This window comes from Myotis myotis, unplaced genomic scaffold (genome assembly GCF_014108235.1).
Source record: "Myotis myotis isolate mMyoMyo1 unplaced genomic scaffold, mMyoMyo1.p scaffold_m19_p_5, whole genome shotgun sequence".
Classification (NCBI taxonomy): Eukaryota; Metazoa; Chordata; class Mammalia; order Chiroptera; family Vespertilionidae; genus Myotis; species Myotis myotis.
The window spans coordinates 80,473,309-80,479,506 of record NW_023416357.1 but is presented as its reverse complement, the minus strand read 5'-3'; positions in this window follow the sequence as shown (position 1 = coordinate 80,479,506).

The window sequence follows — 6,198 nt, the reverse complement described above, 5'->3', positions numbered from 1 at the left end:
AGTCAGTCCCGTCTCTGTCTCTCACTCGCTCTCCTTTTCTCTGCTTCTCTGAGTGCCTCTCGGCCTCTGTTTCTCTCATTGCAGGGGAAGGGGCAGCAGCAGGACCAGCTCAGGCTCTTTCAAGAGAGGAAAGGCAGCCAGGAGTCTGTCCAGCTATAGCCCCTGGAAAAGGAGGCAGGAGGTGCTGGTGGAGATGTCCCCAGCCCCAGCCCCAGCCCAGGTGCATCCAGCTGGCTCTTGGCCCCTCGCCCTCCCCTGTAGTTCACAGGCAGAAACAAGACCCACAGGCCCCATTCTGTTCCCTCTGCATCTCACACCCGCGCTGGGATTAAGAGGTGAGTGTGGTCTGACCCTTCCATCTCCCCAGAGAGTGGCTTTCTGGAGGCCATGCCTTTACCCACAGAATTCAAGTGTGGATCTGCAGGGCCCTCTGTTCTCACCCTTCACTTATGAGACAACCAAGGCTCGGAGAGGGTGTGCCCAAGTCCGTGACTCTCAAGTGATGGGTCCAGGACTGGAACTCCGCTCTTGGTGAATCCACAGAGCCTTCTGGATGCTTCCACCTGGCTGCACCACAGAGTCTCCAGGCCTCAGCACCAGAGTGCAGAGCTCTGAGGGCTGAGCCGCAGGAGGCTGTATTTTTATAATGCTCCTTAGATGGTCCCATCCACCGCGGTGGGAGCCCTGGCTAATCCAGAGTCTTCCCTGGACAGAGGGGCTTAAGGCTCAGAGCAGTAATGGGTCACCCCAGTGACAGTCCCTGGGACCATACCTACTGGAGGGCACTGTCCGCCTGTGACGTGGTGAACGGGGTGAGAGGTTGGGAACTGGGACCTTTGGTGACTCACAGGAGGCTCTGCCCATTGCCTCCCCGAATGAGGTTCCCATCAGCTTACTGAGTAGACTGTGGGAGTGGGTGGGCATGATTTTATCAGAGGAAGTGGCCTTCGCCTTTTGGAGATGGAAGCAGCAGACCAACTTCCTTTTCAATCCGTTTCTTCCCCAATCCTAACAGGTTTCTTCTCCATTTCTCCCACAGCCAGCCAGGCAGCCCCCGCCGCTCTCTGTGTCTGCTTTTCACACCCTTCCTGCTAGGCCTGAGAAGAGAAGTTTCAAATTTTTATGGAAGTCTCTTATCTGACTCAGCCACAAAACACCCATTGCCTCATTTCAGCTTTACAACATTCTGTGGTGGGTGTATTGTAATCTCCATTTTACAGTTGAGAAGGGAAGTTGAGGCACAGAGCTTAATGCCATTCAGTCCTCTGGGCTGTGAAAGACGCTTGGGTGGCCTGGCCAGCGTGGCTCAGTGGTTGAGCGTTGACCTATGAACCAGGAGGTTTCGGTTTGATTCCCAGTCAGGGCACATGCCTAGGTTGCTGGCTCAATCCCCAGTGTGGGGCGTGCAGGAGGCAGCCGATCAATGATTCTCTCTCATCACTGATGTTTCTATCTCTCTCTCCCTCTCCTTTTCTCTCTGAATTCAATAAAAATATATTTAAAAAAAAATAAAATCTCAATTTAAAAATTGAGCTAAATATTTGAATAGATATTTTGTCAAAGCAGATATATGGGTAACTAATACGCATGAGAAGATGTGTAATATCATTAGTCGTTGGGGAAATACCACAATGAGGTGTCATTAAACATCTATTAAATGACTAAAATTAAAAGACCGACCAGACTGCCTGTCAGCAAGGATGTGGAGCACCTGGAGCTCTCAGACACCACAGGGGGGAATGTGAAATGGCACAAGCACTTTGGCTGTGACCTAGTCACACCGCTCACAGGTATCGCAGTGCTGACCAGCAACGCCAGCAGCGCCTGGGAGCTTGTAAGACATGCTAATTCTCAGGTCCCACCTTGACCGCTGAAGTTGAGGACCACTGCTCTCGGAGTTTGATCGAGGGCCTGCCTTGTGTGTCCCTTTAATTTTCACAGCAGTTCTGTGAGATGCAGGATTTTATGCTCACCTTACAGAGAAAGAAACACAGACTCCAAGAGTTACCTCACTCCAATTTCCTCTATTCCTCTGGAGTTTGAACCACCCTCAGGTCTCTGTGCCTCATGAGCTAGATGCTTAACCGAATGATTGCTCCCAGACCCCTCACAGTCTAACCTCCCTCCCTCTCCTCTCCTCCCACAGCCTTTTGCAGAGAAGGTTGTTCATCTGTGCCTCATTCAGCTGCTACTCATCAAGGTCTGGGGAAGCAAAGGAGAGGGATGCGGTCCCTGAGGTGGGGCAGGCCGCGGGAGCCATGGCAGTGACAAGCCTTCTCTGAAGGACAGGAAAGGAGGAGAGACTAGGGGCAAAGTCTTGGTCCCTGGCCTTCCTCATAGACTGTGTGCCTCTGCCGACATCCCCCTCTTGACTTCATCCTGATTTCCATCAGGGCAGGGGACGCGGAGAGGGTTCGTCCTGGCCTTGGATGCGCGAAAGCCTGCAGTGAGCCCTCCAGGAATTAGTGCCCAGCTGGGAAGGGAAGACGCGCCATGTGAAACAAGTAGAGGGAGGCCCAGACCCCACCAACTTAGAGCTGAAACAGGCAAGGATGACCCTCCCACTTTCTGGGTGCTGGGAGCTTTGCAATTGTATATATTAAAGATGTTTTCTTATTCGCTATATCCTATTTTTTAATGTTTCTTTTATATTTTTAAATTTATTTTTGAAAGTATTACAGATGTCCCCTTTTATTTTGTCCCCCCCCCCCATTAGCCCCCTCCTCCCCACACCGTCCTTAGCCTTTGCCACACTATTGTCTGTGTCTATGGTCTCTGCATATATGCATATAAATTTCCTGGTTAATCTCTCCTCCCCAACCCCACCCCCATTTTCCCTCTGAAATTCATCAGTCTGTTCATGGTTCTATGTCTCTGGACTAGTTTCTTCATCAGTTTATTTTATTCATTAGATTCCACATAGGAGTGAGATCATGTGATACTTATCTTTCTCCTACCAGCAATACATTAAAAAGATCATACCCCATGACCTTTATTTATCCCGGGGATGCAAGGCTGGTACAATATTCACAAGTCAACAAATGTGATACATCACATAAACAAATTGGAAGACAAAAATCACATGATCATATTAATTGATGTAGAAAAACATTCGACAAAATCCAACACCCTTTTTTGAGAAAAACTCTCAGCAAAGTGGGAATAGAGGGATCATACCTCAACATAATAAAGGCCACATATGACAAACCTACAGCCAACATCATACTCAATGGGCAAAAACTAAAACCAGTTCCCCTGAGAACAAAAATGTTGGCTGTGTTCTTGTGGTTTTCTTTGTTGTTTTTTAAAAATATGTTTGTATTGATTTCAGAGAGGAAGGGAGAGGGAGAGAGAGATAGAAACATCAATGATAAGAGAGAATCATTGTTGGGCTGCCTCCTGCACGCCCCACACTGGGATTGAGCCTGCAACCCGGGCATGTGCCCTGACCAGGAATCGAACTGTGACCTCGGTTCAAAGGTCGATGCTCAACCAGCCGGGCTATTTGCTATACCCTTGATGCTCTGACATCCAGGGCCTCACTGACCCAGAAGAGGTTGCTCCTCCCAGGGCCACCTAACTCTCAGACATAGCAATGGACTTGCCCAGGAGCATGCCTTTCATATGCAAGCCTACCAGTCCAGAGCTCAGACTTCCATCCTCCTCCTCTATCTGGCTCTTGGGCTCCTGGAGGCTAATATTCGTCTGCTTTAGTCACCCATGGCCAACCAGATACCAGGCAACGCGGGACAGCCCTAATCCCCAGAGCCTGCAGAAAGTATTCAAACTAGCCACTCCTAACCCTGAGCACCCTGCCTCGTCTTCCCTTTCTCACGGAAACGACGACGAAGCCTGCTGTCCATGTTTCCCCTTAGCTCCCTCTGCCTCCTGACCGACCCTGGTGCCCAGGCCGTGCCTCTTGTTTTTAGGGATCTGTGAGTAGAAACTTCTTTCCTTGTGACAGTTTTATTTTATGTCTGTGAGTCTTACCATAACATGATTAAAACAAATCTAGGGTATATTTTTGAAAGATCAGACAGAGGCCGAAAACCAGGACGACAGGCTTTATTAGAGGAGAAGGACCTGCTGGGCTGTCTCGTCAGGGGAGGACAGCAGCACGCGCAGAGGTGAGCATGCCTTTTGAGGGGCGGGATGGGAAGGAGTGGGGACTTAGTGTACTCGGCACACGCTGATTGGTGGCTTAATGTATGGTCCTTATAGGAACAAGGGCTTCGAGTATTTGGCAGGTGTGGATTGGTGGTCCAATGTATAGTCCATATAAGGTACATGGTTAGTCGCTCAGGTATTTCTGGGCTGCAGGTTACGTCATACTCCACCCACCTGTTGCGGGAAGGGAGGATCTATCAATTTTCAAATAACACAACTCTCCCAGCAGCCTCAGGAGCTAGGCAGGGTCTAGACCAGTGGTTCTCAACCTTCTGGCCCTTCAAATACAGTTCCTCATGTTTTCGTTGCTACTTCATAACTGTAATGTTGCTACTGTTATGAATCATAATGTAAATATCTGATATGCAGGGTGGTCTTAGGCGACCCCTGTGAAAGGATCGTTCGACCGCCAAAGGGGTCGCGACCCACAGGTTGAGAACCGCTGGTCTAGACGTTAATGGTCCTCGTTTACACAGGAGGAACCAGAGGTCCTGAGTGAAATTATGAATCTCAACTGAGGCCACATGGCCAGTAATTGTCTGCTGTGGTGCTGGGGCTGAGCCCAGAGTCCACGTTCTCCACTGCTTTCCCACCAGTGACAAGAGTCATCTGGGCCATAAAACAACCAAGGGTTCCTTTTTCTGTGTTGTATTCCTGCTGCACAGAGAAGATGTTTGAGGGCTGCCTGGGGTGCGGCTCATGGAGTGTTGGGTCCTTGTCGCCTGGCACAGGGTGTGGGGCACTCGTGCTGACCAGTGTGTACGGGAGGAATGGAGGGGTCTTCAAAGGGTGGGCGTCAGGTGATAATGACCCATGCAGCTTTCCAGGCAGCGGGCAGTGCTTTCTGAGCTACCTCATTCTGTCCTCACGCAGACCCTATAAGGGAGATACTGTTATTATGTCCGCTTTACAGATGAGAACACAGGCCAGGGAGGCAAGTCATTCGCTCCAGCTGTCTGACTCAGAGCCCGCCATCTGTAGTTTCTGCCTCTGTCATAGTCACAAGTTTCCTTTGTCATGTGACTGAGACTTTCTCGCATTTCAGCCTCCTTCTCATGCCACGGGGCTGCATTTCAGCTCTACTTCAGTCTGACAAATGCGGATTGAGGTTCTAGGAGGTGAGATTAGAGGGCTGAGAACCAGCAAGCAAAGGGTGACTCCTGACTTTGCTGAGCTCCCAGACTGGGAGAAGAGAAGGAGACTCACAAACAAGGGAAGAGGAGATCGCTGTCTCCCCCCTTCTCAGAGCTGTGCGGTGCTGGTCAGTATTCAACAAACAGCTTTCCAGAAAGAAGTGCTGACTTGTAACATCTGCCAATTTCCATGGTGTAGAAACTTCCTCAGTACCGGTTTAACTCCTGCATGGACTGTTTTTGTGTCCCCCACCTCCAATCCCCCCGCCCCCCCCCCCACACTCCCACCCCTAAATTCATATGTTGAAGCTTTAACCCCCAGGATAGCTATATTTGGAGATAATTAAGGTTAAATGAAGTCATGAGGGGGCGGGGGTTCTGGCTGATCCAGTAGGAATAGGTCCTCATATGAAGTGACACCAGAATGCTCCTGATCCAATAGAATTAGGGTTCTCATAAGAAACTGCTTTCACTCTTTCTCTGTTTGAGGATAAACCATGTGAACACATTGCGCACCCTCAAGCCAAGGAAAGAGGCCTCAGAATGAACCCTACCCTGCTGGCCCTCTGACCTTGGACTTCCCATCCATGTGAGAACATAAGCCACCCCATTTGTGGTATTGTTATGAAAGCCAAAACAGACTAATGTAACTACCAGTGTGAAGTCATTGAATGTAGAGCTGGAAAGAAATGCACAGTAGTTACTATATAGTATTCCCACCATGCAGATATAATAGCATAATTAACCTCAAGTTAATAGATAATACTAAAATATGATAAAATAAGTAGGAAGTGATGAGCTTCCTTCATTTTTGATATAATTTATCTGTAATTTTATATTTCATTTTTCTTTAACTATCTTAAAGTGTACAGTTCACTGGCATTAAGCACTTTCACAT